Genomic DNA, 17,077 nt, shown 5'->3' on the forward strand with positions numbered 1-17,077 from the left:
AGTATCTCTGGAGCGTCGTACAACTAAGGGGGGTGTATGTGTTGTGTCGGGTCTGGCTCGTCGATCACGGACCGAGATTTGAAAGCAAAGCGGGGCAACTGGACTACGGGGTCAGAGGGGATGACTGCTCCACCTATACTAAGCAGATTAAAGGTACAGTGCTGAAAGTAGCAGTTCATAAAAAAATAGGATATGCATCAGATATAGGATCTAACTACAACAGTAGCAAAACACTAATGCAAGCAGTAGGAAGAAAGACATAGGCGATATAGGAATGATCAAGGGGGGTTTGCTTGCCTTGTTGCTCTGCGACAAAGGATTGATCGGCAGGATCGTAGATGTACCCAGCAGCAGTGTCAGTCTCGGGGTCTACCGGTAAGAAGAGGGGGAAGAAACAATAAATAATAGCAACGGTGCAAGACAATGCATGACATGGCAAGATGCATGCTAGACATGAGCTAACGCAACAAACATCCGTCATAGACGGGTCAGAAGAATATCTCATGATATTTTCTGGGTCTCGGGCTGCTACCGGTTAGACGGAAAACGATGGAAAAGTTCCATGTTTGCTATGCTAGGGACGTGTGACACACGAATGGACCGTGCAACCGGGTTCGTCTCGTTCTGCTCATCAATTTTCATGTTGAAAATATTTTGGTCTCACTTACGGATTATTTTATATTAATTTTTAAAGTTTTATTAATTATTTAGGAATTAAAAACAGATTTAATTAATATAATTAAATGCTATTATGACATCAACATGATGACATGCTGACATCAGCAGTTGACTGGTCAACTGACTAGTGGGTCCCATGCGTGAGAGACACACATTTTTAATTAGGTTTAAATAGTAATTAATCAAATTAATTTAGTGGGGGACCCACGTGTCATACTCTAATTATTCTAATTACTTAATTATCCATTTAATTAATTAATTATTTAATTATATAATATATCTATTTATTTATTTAATAAAACATATTTTATTTTTATATTTAAATTTTTCTTAAAAGAGGGTGTGGGGCCTCCTTGTCATAGACATCGGGGTGGGTTGGCCCCACTTGTAAGTGGCTTAGTCCACATACACACAAAACATAAAGTACTTCTCCCTATACCTACATACATATATACATACATACGTGCATCTCATAGATACAAAATACATACGGCATCTAATACATACATACATACATAATACATCATTTTATTTTTCCTTTTTTTCTCACATCTCAACTCCAACCTCTGTGTTAACAACAGAGACTCAACAACACACACTCAACAACAGAGAGAGATATACATCTCCCTCTACCCCTACTCGATCCTAACGACGTCGGAACGGAGTGCCGTTTGCCGGAATGGAACCGGGACGGCGCAAGGAAGGAGACGGTGGGAGGAGCCCGAATAGGGGCTCACCGACGTTGATGAGAGGGCCCAGTGAAGCCGGAGTTCTCGGGAGGCGCGGAGGAGACGGCGTGGAGGAAGACGCGGTGGTGATGGTGACGGTTCCGCGGTGAAGTTGGTGACGAGGAGGGCCGGCCGGTGGAGGTCGCCGGAGGGACCGGCCGGATCCGGCCCGGAGGAGGGGCGGCGCCCGAATGGGGCCGCCGGAGGGGCGAGGCGGCAGGGATGGTTCCTGGGGGCCGACTGGATCGAGGGTGGGGGCCGCCAGCGGGAGGAGTTGCAGGGAGGGTGGCCGACGGGAGAGGAAGGGGTCCGGCCGGTGTGGATGACGGCTACCGGAGGGAGGGAGCGTCGGGCGAGGCGGTGGATGGGGCTCCCGTCGGGTGGGGAGGGAGCCGAGAGGGGAGATCGAGAGGAGGGAGATCTGGGGGTCGGTGGGGAGGCAGGAGAGATCGAGGGGAAGGGGCTCGATGGGGATGGTGGTGTCATGGGGTGGGAGGGGGAGATCGAGAGGAGGGCTCTCGGTAGGTGGGAGGGAACCGAGAGAAGGGCGAGGGGTTCGTGGGGTAGGTGGGGCTCGGGAGGTGAGGTTGGTGGGAGGGGCTCTCGGTAGGTGGCGTGGGAGAGATAGAGCACAGGGGTGACGGCGGCCAGTGGGACGGGGAGAGGTAACGGGAGGGACTAGGGTTAGCCCCCTAGGGGGCTTTATACCCCACGGGTGGTGGGCTGAATGGGGGGCGACTGGGCCAGTTTTATGGGCCAGGGGGGTTTTTCCCTTATTTATTTATTATTTTTTTTGATTATTTCTTTTTATCTACTATATCCTTTTGTTATCTAATTTTATTTACTTTCTTTCAATTATTTATTTTTCATAAAGCTTCTATTTTAAATATATAGAGATTTCCAATAATTCCAAAAGTGCCCAATTCACTTTTATACTTCGTTAGAGAATTGTTATAACTTCCCGATGTTTTTATTTTAACAACCTAAAACCTTTCTCATTCGACTTTAATTTTATGTTTTGAATTTTGATTTGGTTTCAACTAACACGAGATCATTGATATAATTAACGGTGATGTGGCATCATTAGCGTGGGATCACTGTCGCTTAATTACAATTATCACTGTAGCAAAAGTCGAGGATGTCACACCTTCGGGTTCATAGCTAGAAGCTAGATGGATTCTTCTCTCTCTCTTGGATCTTCAATACAAAGTTCTCCATGATCTTCATGGAGATCTATCCGATGTAATCTTCTTTTGCGGTGTGTTCGTCGAGATCCGATGAATTGTGGATTTATGATCAGATTATCTAAGAATCTTATTTGAGTTTCTTCTGATCTCTTATATGCATGATTTCATATCCTTGTAATTCTCTTCGAGTTGTGGGTTTTTTTTGGCCAACTTGATCTATGAGTCTTGCAATGGGAGAAGTGCTTGGTTTTGGGTTCATAGTGTGCGGTGACCTCACCCAGTGATAGAAGGGGTAGCGAGGCACGCATCGCCATCAAGGGTAAGAAGATGTGGTTTATATCTATTGCATGAATTTATCCCTCTACATCATGTCATCTTGCTTAAGGCGTTACTCTGTTTGTCATGAACTCAATACACTAGATGCATGCTGGATAGTGGTCGATATGTGGAGTAATAGTAGTAGATGCACAAAATATCGGTCTACTTGTGTCGGACGTGATGCCTATATGTATGATCATTGCCTTAGATATCGTCATGATTTTTGCGCGGTTCTATCAATTGCTCGACAGTAATTCGTTCATCCACCGTAATATTTGCTATTTTGAGAGAAGCCTCTAGTGAACACTGTGGCCCCCGCGTCTACTTCACATCATATTTTCAGCCCTACATTTTTACTATGTTGCACTTTCCGCCTTCTGATCTCACCTTGCAATCAATCGTGAAGGGATTGACAACCCCTTTGAAGCGTTGGGTGCAAGTTTGTTGTTTTTGCGCAGGTACATCGGTGCTTCATCTTGATACTCCTACTGGATTGATACCTTGGTTCTCAAAACTGAGGGAAATACTTACTGCTACTCTGCTGCATCACCCTTTCCTCTTCAAAGTAAAAAAACCAATGCAATCTCAAGAGGTAGCAACCATATCAAGTATGTGATCACTAGTACGGAGGGCAGGCTTCTTCGGGTGATCTGCCTCACCTTTGAAATGCTTTCCTTTCTTTCGACATTGATGGTTGGCCGGAAGAAATTGACGATGCCCCAGGTACACATTGTTCCTGCATTTGTCCAAATATATATTGTCGGTTTCATCTAAATAGTGGGTGCATGCGTTGTATCCCTTGTTTGTCTGTCCCGAAAGGTTACTGAGAGTAGGCCAATCATTGATGGTTACAAACAGCAACACATGTAGGTCAAATTCCTCTTGTTCGTTCTCATCCCACACACGTACACCATTTCCATTCCATAGCTGTAAAATTTCATCAACTAATGGCCTTAGGTACACATCAATGTCATTGCCGGGTTGCCTAGGGCCTTGGATGAGCACTCGCATCATAATGAACTTCTCCTTCATGCACAACCAAGGAGGAAGGTTATACATACATAGAGTCACATGCCATGTGCTATGCTTGCTGCTCTCCTCCCCAAAAGGATTAACAGCATCTGCACTTAAACCAAACCATACGTTCCTTGGGTCACGTGTAAAGTCGCTCCACTTTCTCTTGATCTTTCTCCACTGCGAATCGTCAGCGGGTGCTCTCAACTTCCCGTCTTTCTTACAGTCTTTTATGTGCCTTTGCATCAACTCGACATGCTTTTTTCTGAATAGACGTTTCAACTGTGGTATTATAGGAGCATACCACATCACCTTGGCAGGAACCATCTTCCCGGTGCGCTGGCCCTCAACATCACCAGGGTCATCTCTTCTGATCTTATACCGCAATGCCCCGCATACCGGGCATGCGTTCAAATCCTCATACGCACCACAGTAGAGGATGTATCTTCTGCTCCTCCAATGCTAGAGGGCATAGAACCTTCTGTGCTTCGTACGTACTGCCGGGCAATACGTTATCCTTTGGAAGCTTCTTCATTAATTTCAACAGCGAACTAAATCCCTTCACAGATACACCATTGCAGCAATTCCACTGTGGTACCGAGCTTTGTGTTGTCATCTTCGCAATTTGGGTACAACCCTTTTTGTGATCCTCTAACATGTGATCGAACTTCAACTTCTCCCTTTCACTTTCGCATTCTCTATGTGCATCAACAATGACCCGAGAAGATCATCATCAGGCACATTGTCTGGTTCCTCTTGATCTTCAGCTTCCCCCATTGCAGCATCACCGTATTCAGGGGGCGGGTAGTTGTCATCATCCTCTTCTTCTATGTTGTCTTCCATTATAACCCCTCTTTCTCCGTGCTTGATCCAAACATTATAGTGTGGCATAAAACCCTTCTGAAGCAGGTGGAAGTGAAGGGTTTTATAGTCGGAGAATTCCTTCGTATTCCCACAGACAGTACATGGACAATGCATAAAACCATTCTGCTTGTTTGCATCACCCGCTTAGAGAAAATTATGCAGGCCCTTAATATACTTGGAGGTGCGTCGGTCACCGTACATCCATTGCCTGTTCATCTGCGTGCGTTATATAATAAAATGTATTGAAAACCATTACAACATATCATGAATAGAGAAGTGACCAAATTAATAGAAATTCATCATCACATTAAAGCCAAAGTACAATAGTGACCAAAATAAATACATAATGTTCTTACATAGTTCTGAATATTGAACAACATATAGCTCTCTAGAGCATCTAATTATAACATACATTGAAACTATTAAATTTATATGCAACAACAAATGCGATCATAACCGCAACTAAGGTACAAATTGATCCAACGACATAATCATACTAAGACTCAGTATGAATGGCATATTTTCTAATGTTTATAATCTTCAAGCGCAATGCATTCATCTTGATATTGTGATCGTCACGCACATCGGCAACATCCAACTCCAATATCATCTTCTCCTCTTCAACTCTTTGTAATTTTTCTTTCAAGTAATTGTTTTCTTTTTCAACCAAATTTAACTTCTCGGCAAGAATTTGTATGTCGGTTCGAATTTCCAGTTCACATACCTCCTAGATTAAAAAATATATGTCATGTTGGTCGGCATAATTGTCATAAACACTAAATAAAACAAATAGTTATAAAAGATAATATATACCACAAATGGAACTTGGACAAGGAGCTTTGAGAGGAGAAAGCTTAAGTGTGGCTTGGGCATTTCATCGAACACCTCATGTGCACAGGAGGTGAGCTAGAGCACCACAAAGCTCTCCCACGACCGGACAAAATAATAGAGCAGTGCACTGCTCTGCTCGCGGGCAGGGTGTATATATAGTCCAAGCATTGGTCCCGGTTTGTGGATGGAACCGAGACTAAAGTTCAACATAGGGTCCCAGTTCCAGCCAAAAACCGGGACTAATGGTTGTGGTCCAGGAGCGAGGCACATTCGTCCCGGTTTGTGTCTGGAACCGGGACCAAAGGGGGCAGACGAACCGGGAACAATGCTCCACGAGGCCCGGCCGGCGCCCTGGCCTCACGAACCGAGACCGATGCCCCCATGGGTCCCGGTTCGTAAGTGAACCAGGACTAATGGGAATTCATCAAGTGGACCAAAGCCCTCTTTTCTACTAGTGAAGGTCAGGAAGTGTTTCATACTATGTAATATGTGATACCAGGAGAGCACTTCGTGGAACCAGGCAATCCGGCAATATGGTCCTAACAAACAAAATGTGACTGTGGAGTTATGTTATATTACATTTTAACGTAAGTAAGTTCTTCCGACGAAAATAGTTCCTTTATGGTTGTTTTCTTCGAGTTGTTGTGTTAACGTAGACACGATAACAGAATATCCGTAGTATGCGGGTGATGGTTACTTTGGAAAAATAATCCCTGGTTTTGGTGATGATCATCTAATTATTTTCACTTCCTTTATGGCCGATCAATTATTTACTTAATAACTCTAGCTTTCGGCTTCACCCGTCTGAGATACGTATCCAGGTTACCCGACCGTAGCAATCACAAAGATACTCCCTTTACCCTCTAGCTGAACAATTGGAAAAAGGGTAAGCACAGGAGCATGGCAATCCAACTTGGCAAAATCTTAAGTCAAATTGATGCATATGATGGCTTTGAAATGTAGGGAGGATGCATACATCATAAAGGCAAAAAATAGATGCACAAGTGTACGTTGATCTGCTTTTATTAAGAAGCCTCCAGGTGTTATCAAAAAATACATTTTCATAACGTAATTCGGTTTAGCCAAACATAACCTAGGATATGCTAATCAATCTAAAATAAAAAAGGTACATAAAAATTTGAAAGAGAAAAGGAAAAAAACTAGGTAAGTTGGTGACACCAGTCTAGCCGTAGAAGCGTCAAAGACGAGGTGCATTCCATGGATTCGGTTCAAGGCGATTATCTGATAAGTTGCAGAGATGATAAGCTCCTCTTGCAAGTATTGCATTAATTAAGAAAGGGCCCTCCAATTTAAATGCAAGTTTATTCTTCTTCTTTGGGAGGCGTAACACAAGCTCGCCCATATTATATGCTTTCGCCCGAACTTCCCTGTTGCGGTAGCACCAAGCCTGTTGTTGATAAAAGGTGGAACATGCCAGAACTATATCACACTCTTATTCTAGGGCATCTAAGTCATCGTGCCGATCTAGCTTGGCTTCTTTTCCCTCATACATGCGCACTCTAGGTGCATCATGGCTAATATCGCAAAGGAGGACTTCTTCTGCCCACACACCATAAAAATGGTGTGTATCATGTTGATCGGTTCGGGGTGGTGCACATGCCCCACAGTACGGAGTCGAGCTCCTCTACCCAATGGCAATCGGATTCCTTTAGAGAATGGAACAAACGAGGTTTGATTCTACTCATAATAAGATCGTTTGCCCGTTCAACCTGTCCATTGGTTTGTGGATGATATACGGAGGCGTAATCGAGCTTGATGCCCAAGTTAGCACACCAATCCTTCACTTCCTAAGCTATGAAATTGGATCCATTATCCGTTATTATACTATGACCATAACGGTGAACCACGCCAGATGTAAAATGGATCACCAGTCCGGACTTGGCAGAAGATATCGGTTTGGCTTCAATCCACTTAGTGAATTTATCGACCATAACCAGTAAGTACTTATTTTTCTTGCCCCCCTTTAAGTGGTCCGACCATGTCTAACCCCCAGATCGCAAAAGGCCTGGTGATTGGTATCGTCCGTAGAGCCGTTGTGGGCATGTGGCTTTGATTTGCAAAAAGCTGACAACCAACACAATGTCGAACAAGTGTGTGAGCGTCTGCGTGAGCCATGGGCCAAACGAAACCAGCCTGGAAATCCTTGCTTACCAGGGCCCGGGCTGCTGTCTGATGGCCACCCATACATGCGTGTATTTCAGCCAAGAGCTATTGAGCCTCCTCTTCGGATATGTGATGTCCACTACACAGCTTTATTCTGGTAGACTACGTTGGGCCTCCAAGCGCAGAGTATTGTAGGACAGTAGCAATTTTCCATCAAGTTGCTGACCTAAGGTTTAGCAATCCGTGGGAGGTGTAGGATGAAGATGGTCTCTGTGAAACAACCCTACAATCAAATACAAGAAAACTATTGTGTCCCCAACACACCCAATACAATGTAAAATTGTATAGGTGCACTAGTTCAGCGAAGAGATGGTGATACAAGTGTAGTATGGAGAGTAGAAATAGATTTTTATAATCTGAAAATATAAAAAAAGCAATGTAGCAAGTGCAAAACAGCGAGAAAAATATTTTATAAATGCTTGGAAATAAGGCCTAGGGTTCATACTTTCACTAATGCAATCTCTCAACAATGCTAACATAGTAGAATCATATGATCATCCCTCAACGTGCAACAAAGAATCGCTCCAAAGTTCCTATAAAGCGGAAAACAATAAGATAAAACTGGTGTAGGTTGTAGAACAACCTCAAAGTTATTTTTCTGATCAATCTTATGAGCTATTCCTATAAGTTTCACAAACAGCCCTATAGTTTGTACTAGAATAACACCCATGATACATATCAATCAATCCTAGTGTCATCTAGATACTCCAATGTCACCTCAAGTATCTGTGGACTAATTATACGACATGCATCAAACAATTTCAGTTTCTTCATATTCAATCCAACACAAAGAACTTCAAAGAGCACCCCAAGATTTATATCGGAGAACATATTATGAAAACATGCAATGAACCCCTATGCATAGATCCCCAAGGTCACTGGAATCCGCAAGTTGATGCCATAACATATATCAAGTGAATCACTTGAAAACCGCGATCTCACTACGGGTATCGCATGGAAGACATACATCAAGTGTTCTCAAACCTGAATATTCAATCTAACATAAAGAGATCCTAAAGTGAAAGATTCAATTCATCGCAACAATATCAAGGGACAAACACCATATGGTCCAACTATATTAACAAAGCCCGTGATACATCAAGATCGTGGCATCTCAAGAACACGAGAGAGAGAGAGAGAGAGAGAGAGAGATCAATACGGAGCTACTGGTACGAAACCTCAGCCCCGAGGGTGAACTACTCCCTCCTAGTCATGACCTCCGTTGAGATGATGAAGATGGCCACTGGAGATGATTTCCCCTCTCCAGCAGGGTACTGGAACGTCTCTAGATTGGTTTTTCGTCGATACACAGAGTTGCGGTGGTGGAGCAGAAGTTCTCTTTTTACTTCTGGGGTTTCTGGTATATATGGGATTTTTCAGCGTTGGAATCACGCTAAACGGAGCGACATGGGCCCCACAAGCTATTCGGGCATGACCTAGGGGGGTTGCCCCATATTAGCTTGTGGCTCACTGGTGGCTCCTATCTAGTGGTTCTTCACTCCAATATTTATTATTTCCTCCAGAAAAATTATAAAAAAGTTTTGGGCGATTCTGAGAACTTTCATTTTCCGCACAAATACAACACCATGGTAATTCTGCAAAAAACAGCGTCAGTCCAGGTGAGTTCTAAATAAATCATATAAATTGCATCAAAACCATATAAAAGTATTGTAAACATAGGCAATCATGGCATGAATACTTCATAAATTATCGATATGTTGGAGACATATCAGCATCCCCAAGCTTAATTCCTACTCGTCCTTGAGTAGGTAAATGATAAAAGAAATAATTTATGAAGTGTGAATGCTAGTATAGTATGTAAGTTTGATAAATGATAATTCCATTCACTTTTTCTAGCATCATAATCAGAAACATTTTCTCATAAAACTTATCATGATAGAGTAGCAATCAACTCACGTGTCATGGTTCAGACAAGCATTATCTTCAAACTTAACAACCCATGTTCTTAGTCACCAAACAACTTCAATGCATCATCAAGTCTAAGTAAGAGCTCCACATACTCTATTATCATATAGTATTATATGATTGCTCATAATCAAGGCATATTTTTAGAACAAAAACATACATCTAACACAGAGAAAGATAGGGGCTTAATGTTTCGCCTCCTGGCATATTTATCATAAAGATAATTTCCAAAAATAATGAATCATGATCAAATATATTTGAGTGGATATATATATTTCGATCTTTCCCCACCACATGATTCTTGCCAACTAATACACTGATGTTGTAATAAGAAGTTGACTCAACATGAAAAGTAAGTAACATGAAAGTAAATAGATTGTCCCTTCGTAGAGGGAAGCAGGGACTTGCACAGGTGACAGAGCTGATTGTTTAAAATAGAGATGAATATATTTTGGGTGGTGTGCCTTTCCTGTCATTGTCACAACAGAGTTTTCAATATCTTCCATGCTAATCACATTATTGGCGGTTCCCAAACATACCTAAAATTGTACTCCCCCTCAACCATTCAATCACATTCCATGGATAGTCATATCCACAGGTGCCCTCCAAATAATCAACTTTCTAGGGGTAGTTCTTGTTTATTTATTTTAGTATTATGTAGGACTCGGAATCCTTTTTACTAGCCTCTCTCATGCAATGACAAGTGAATAAACACTCATCTTGAGAATAGCTCGCTTAGCATGGAAGATAATGACCGCCCCGTCGCTCCATGAGCGGCATGGGCAAACAAAACGGATGTTTATCTGAATGTTTAGAAGTGACACATGCAAATTTACTTGGAATGGCAGTGAAATACCATGTATAGGTAGGTATGGTCGACTCTCATGGAAGAAACCTATCTCAAGGGTTTGGATGCACAAGTAGTATCTCTACTTAGTACAAAGTTTTGACTAGCGAAAGGTTCTAAACAAGCACCACATTTTGGAGGATCCATAACAATATAACTTCTATGAAAATATATCCAAACTTAACCATTACATTTTGTTCTTTGTCCAACTTCAACTATTTGATCAAGTTTGAAAGTAATTAATGGGTATTCATAATCATAAAAGATGTCCAAGATAATATATTTGCACGTGAAAGTTCTCTTTCTTATATTAATCATTCATGAATTGCTTTTATGACCAACATTGTGATTGTCAAACTTCAATAGGTTTTACTTTCTAAACCAAATGTGAAACTACTACAGCGCATAATGCACATTGATAATTTCATATTTATGATATTCAGGTCATTCACAATTTACTCTTAGGGTATAAGTGAAGCTCAAGAGGAAACATCAAACTACTCTCAAAAGATATAAATGAAGATCAATGAGTAGTCAAACAATTAAGTAGCTATGTGAGGACTTTATCTCTCAATAAATATTTTCAGATATGATATTTTATTTCAAACAACAAATATAACAAAAATACACTCCAATAATAGCACATAGCATGTGCACAAATAAAAATTTAGGCTCAACATAGGCTAACCGATATGTGTTGACGAAGAGAAGTGGGATGCGTAGCATCCCCAAGATTAGATGCTTGATACTTCTTGAAATATTTACTTGGGGTGACTTGGCCATCCCCAATCTTGAGCTTTTGTATCTCGTCCAATCCTCTCATATCCTGGTTTCACCTAAGTCTCAAAAACTTCATCCACACAAAACTTGAAAATAACTCATGGGATAGGTTAGTACACATAAGAATAAATCAACACTTCATGTAATGCCAAGACAATTTGCATAATAATTTTAAAACATTAGGTAATTTATACTATAATTTCAAATTTTATATCCACTAATATAAGCCATGAAAACTCCAGGATAAGTAGACAACAAAACTATGACAACAGTCTGATCAAATAGAACCATATGTAGCAATCTGTTTAAAAAGTATACTTATGTATATCCAAACATCCTGATAATTTAGCACATGATAAAAAAATTGTATGAAATCACTGTGTAAAATTTTCATAAACTTTCCACATTCTATGGAAAAAATTATAATTCAAATACTACAAAAAAAAGTTTCTGTTTTTGTACAGCACACATCACACATGCAATTCATGGATTCTAAAGGAAATTCTTGGCACTTTTTATTAAAAAAAGATTATAAATAAAATATAAAATATAAAAACAAAATAAAATGATGTTCCAATCAAAACACATATCATGTGACGAGTAAAAATATAGCTTCAAGTAAGATATACCGATAATGTTGGAGACAAAAGAGAGGATGCCTTCCGGGGCATCCCCAAGCTTGGACGCTTGAGTCTTACTTGGATATTACCTTGGGATGCATTGGGCATCCCCAAGCTTAGGTTCTTGCTGATCATTATTCACCTCATATCGGTATCTCACCCAAAACTTGAAAACTTTTGTCACACAAAACTTAAGGGAACTTTGTGAGATGGTTAGTGTAATAAAGATAGATCATTCACTTAGGTACTGTCATGACAAGATTCATAATTGTTCTCACATGATACCTACTCTATTCCATCATTCCCATAATTTATATCACTAAATATAAGCAATGGAAATATTAAAAAAGGAAAACTATGCATGCAAAACAAAATATGTCAAAAACAGAACAGTTTGTAAAGATCTGCACAAATACCATATTTCCCTCTCTCTAAAAATTCTGAAACATTAGGAAAACGCAGAGAATTTTCATATAAAAACATTGTAAAAAATTCAGAATTTTTCGACGCTCCAGTAAAATCATAGAAATTCTGAAGTGACATAAAAGTTTCTGTTTTTTGCACAGTATCAAACAAACAAGTATCCACACTATCCCAAAGGCTTTACTTGGAAATTTATTGAAATAAATGACACAAAACATGATTACCACAATATCTTAATCATGTGAAAACACAGAAACAGGAAGTATAAATGTTGGGTTGTCTCCCAACAAGCACTTTTCTTTAATGCCTTTTAGCTAGGCATGATGATTTCAGTGATGCTCACATACGAATAGTATTTGAAATATGCAAGAGAGCGTCATGAATCACATGAAAAACATATTTAAGTCTAACCCACTTCCTATGCATGGGGATTTTGTGAGCAAACAATTTATGGGATCAAGAATCAACTAGTATAGGAAGGCAAAACAAGCATGATTTTGAGACTTTGAACACATAGGGAGGAAACTTAATATTATTGCAATGCCTACAATCATATGTTCCTCCCTCATAATAATTTTTAGTATCATCATGAAGGCGTTCTACAATATAACTATCACATAAAGCATTCTTTTCATGATGCACAAGCATATAATTTTTATTACTACCCACACAAGAAAATTCTTATCATTTATAGTACTCGGAGCAAACTCAACAAAATAACTATCATGAGATACTTGATTGATATAATCCATGTGAAAATTTAAATCATGATGAAAAGTTTCATGGTCATCCTTATTCTTTATATCATAAATGTCATCACAATAATCATCACCGATAGGAGGCATGATTTCATCATAATATATTTGCTCTTCAAAACTTGGGGGACTAAAAATAACATCTTCCTCAAACATAGCATCCCCAAGCTTGTGGCTTTGCATATATGGATATTCAAGGAATCATACCAACAATACTGCTATCATGCTCATCATTCCAGGATTTCACATTAAGTATTTTCATAAATTCTTCTTCTATCAATTGAAAAAAATCTGAACCATCATTTTCACGAAAGACATTATAGAAACGAAGCAAATGAGGCAACCTAAATTCCATTTTATTGTAGTTTTCTTTGTAAACCAAACTAGTGAGAAACAAGAAACTAAAAGATCTAATTGCAAGACCTAAAGATATACCTTCAAGAACTCATCTCCCCGGCAACGGCGCTAGAAAAGAGGTTGATGTCTACTACACAACTTTATTCTTATAGACTGTGTTGGTCCTCCAAGCGCAAAGTTTTGTAGGACACTAGAAATTTTCCATCAAGTGGATGACGTAAGGTTTATCAGTCTGTTGGAGGTGTAGGATGAAGATGGTCTCTCTCAAACAACCCTGCAATCAAATACAAGAAATCACTTGTGTCCCCAACACACCCAATACAATGGAAAATTGTATAGGTGCACTAGTTCGGCGAAGAGATGGTGATACAAGTGTAGTAGGGATAGTAGATATAGATTTTTGTAATCTGAAAATATGAAAACAGCAACGTAGCAAGTGGAAAATAGCGAGCAAAATGTTGTAAAAACTCTGGGAAATAAGGCAGGGTACTGAAATGTCTCTAGATTGGGTTTTCGTGATATAGAGCGTTGCAGCGGCGGAGCAGAAGTTCTCTTTTTTACTTCTGGGGTTTTTGGTATATATGGGATTTTCAGCGTTGGAATCACGCCGAACGAAGCCACGTGGGCCCCACAAGCTACTAGGACGCAACCTAAGGGGGGTCACACCCTGTTAGCTTGTGGCCCACTAATGGCTCCTCTCATGTGGTTCTTCACTCCAATATTGCTTATTTCCTTCACGAAAAATTATAAAAAAGTTTTGGGCAATTCCGAGAACTTTCATTTTCTGCACAAAAACAACACCATGGTAATTTTGCTGAAAACAACATTAGTCTGGGTTAGTTCTAAATAAATCGTATAAAGTGCATCAAAAGCATATAAAGTATTGTAAACCTAGGCAACATGGCATGAATACTTTATAATTTATCAATACGTTGGAGACGTATCAATATGCACTGCTTGAGGACTCCGGTGGTGCTTTTCTTGTATAGCTCCCCCTCATGGACCTTGTAGGCCTTGGATCATCAAATTATTCATCTTGCTTCAGTTTGGTCATTAGGGAGCTCTTAGCATAGAAGATAAGCGAGAAAATGCTTGGTCCATGGTGCGATTACTACCATGACTTCGTGAGCCGAGGGCCTTTACTAAAGTGTTGAGCCGCCAATGATTTGCTCATCTGGTTCAATTACAGGAGGGGTGACTTGTTCCTTACCACTAGCTCCAATGTCATTGACCTCGTCCTACCATACCACGGATGGCTTCAAAAGCTATTCCAAAAAGGTATTTTTAGGAACAGGGCCGTGTTTGGAGCTCATACAAGTAAGGACATCAGCAGTTTGATTGTTGTATTTCGAGACATGATGGAATTTGAGGCCTTCGAACTGTGATGATATTGTGAGAACAACGTTCCTATATTCCGCCATTTTTGGATTTTTAGCGTCGAATTTGCCATTGATTTGGGAGATAGCAAGGTTAGAATCTCCCCATACCTCAAGCCATTGTACGCCCATTGAAGTTGCCATCCGAAGACCATGCAACAAAGCCTCGTATTCGGCCGCATTTTTGTAACCGGCGTACATGATCTATAGCACATACTAGATGCTGTCACCCGTGGGGGATGTAAGTATAACACCAGCCCCCAGTTCGGCAAGCGTCTTAAAGCCACCGTAGTACATTGTCCAATGGGAATATGTACTATACTCTTTAGGGAGTTCGGCCTCCGTCCATTCGGCAAGAAAATCAGCCAACACGTGATATTTAACAGTTCGATGTGGCTTGTACACAATTTCAGAAGGTAAGATCTCAATGGACCATTTGGCTATGCGGCTCGTGGCGTCCCTGTTGTTGATTATATCATTTAGGGGTACTTCAGATACTACTGTAATCGAACACTCCTGAAAGTATTGTTGGAGCTTGCGAGATGCCAGAAAACTATATAGGCTATCTTCTCATAGTGTGGATACCGAGATTTGCATGGGGTGTGTATTTCAGACACATAATAGACTCGCTTCTGCACTAGGAGTTTTTGGCCTTCCGCCTCTCGTTCAACAACGAGGACTGCGGTGACCACTTGATTGGTGGTCGAGATGTACAACAGCATTGGTTCCCCTATAGCAGGTGGTGTCAGTATGGGGTTACTCGCCAATAGTGTTTTAACTTCTTCCAGGGTGTTTGTTGCCTCATTGGTCCACGCAAAGTTTTTGGTCCGTTTGAGCAGTCTGTAGAGCGTTATTGCCTTCTCGCCAGGCAGGAAATGAAGCGGCTTAAAGGCGCCATCTAGCCTGCCAGTTTTTGCATGTGCTTCAACTCTGCCAGGATCGCCAGCTAGGATAGAGCTTAGATTTTTGGTGGATTGGCCTTTATTCCTCTATGGAAGACGATGAATCCGAGTAGTTTACCCACGGGAAATCCGAATACACACTATTCTGGATTGAGCCATATGATGTACTCCCCGATATTACCAATGGTTTGTCGGAGGTCATCCACCAGGTGGCTGACGTGCTTTTTTTAATGACCACGTCATCCATGTATGCCTTCATTTTTTTGTCGATTTGTTTCTCTAGGCATTTCTCAATCATACGCTGATATGTGACGCCTGCATTTTTAACCCAAAGGGCATTGTATTGAAACAGAATGGCCCGTAGGGGGTGATGAAGGTGGTAGCGGCTTGGCAAACTCCTTCATTTTGATTTGATGGTATCCGGAGTAGGCATCAAGGAAGCACAGTGAATCATGTCCAGTAGTGGCGTCAATGGTCTAGTCTATGCAAGGTAAAGGAAAGGGACCCTTAGGGCAGACCTTGTTTAGGTCTTTGAAATCGACACAAAGCCACCAGGATTTATCCTTTTTTGGTACCATGACCAATTTTGCCAACCACTCAGGGTGTTCAATATCTCGAATGAATCCGGCTTCAAGTAATTTTTCTATTCGGTACCCATGGCTTGACGTTTGGGTTCGAAAAATCTGCACAATGCATGTTTGATTCGTTTGAAGCCTATGATTATATTCAGGCTATGCTCGACTGGTCTTCGTGGGATTCCTGGCATATTTGAGGGATGCCAAGCGAATAAGTCCCGGTTTTCATGCAAAAATGTACGCAATGCTTCATCAACTGCAGGGTCCAGCTGGGCTCCAATGGACGTTGTTTTATTAGCGTCCGTTGGATGTACCTGAAATTTGACTATTTCATTTGTTGGTTTAAAGGATGTGGACTTGGGCCTCTTGGTGAGGATCACATCATCCTTATCTACTGTCGAGCGGAGTGCGGTTAATTCTTCGGCCACAAGGGCTTCGGATAGTGCCTCGAGGGCAAGCGATGTCGTTTTGTTTTCATCCCAAAAAGCTCTATCTGGGTCACTTGACACTGTAATGACACTGTTGGGCCCTCGCATATTGAGCTTCATGTACCTATAGTGTGGTATGGCCTGAAATATAGTGAAGTTCTCTCGCCCGAAAAGAGCGTGATAACAGCTGTGAAATGGTACGATATTGAAGACAAGTTCTTTGGACATGTAGTTCTCAGGGGTACCGAATACCACGTCGAGAGAAATGCTTCCTGTGCATCACG

Source organism: Hordeum vulgare, chromosome 1H, assembly GCF_904849725.1.
Source record: "Hordeum vulgare subsp. vulgare chromosome 1H, MorexV3_pseudomolecules_assembly, whole genome shotgun sequence".
In the NCBI taxonomy this organism is placed as follows: domain Eukaryota; kingdom Viridiplantae; phylum Streptophyta; class Magnoliopsida; order Poales; family Poaceae; genus Hordeum; species Hordeum vulgare.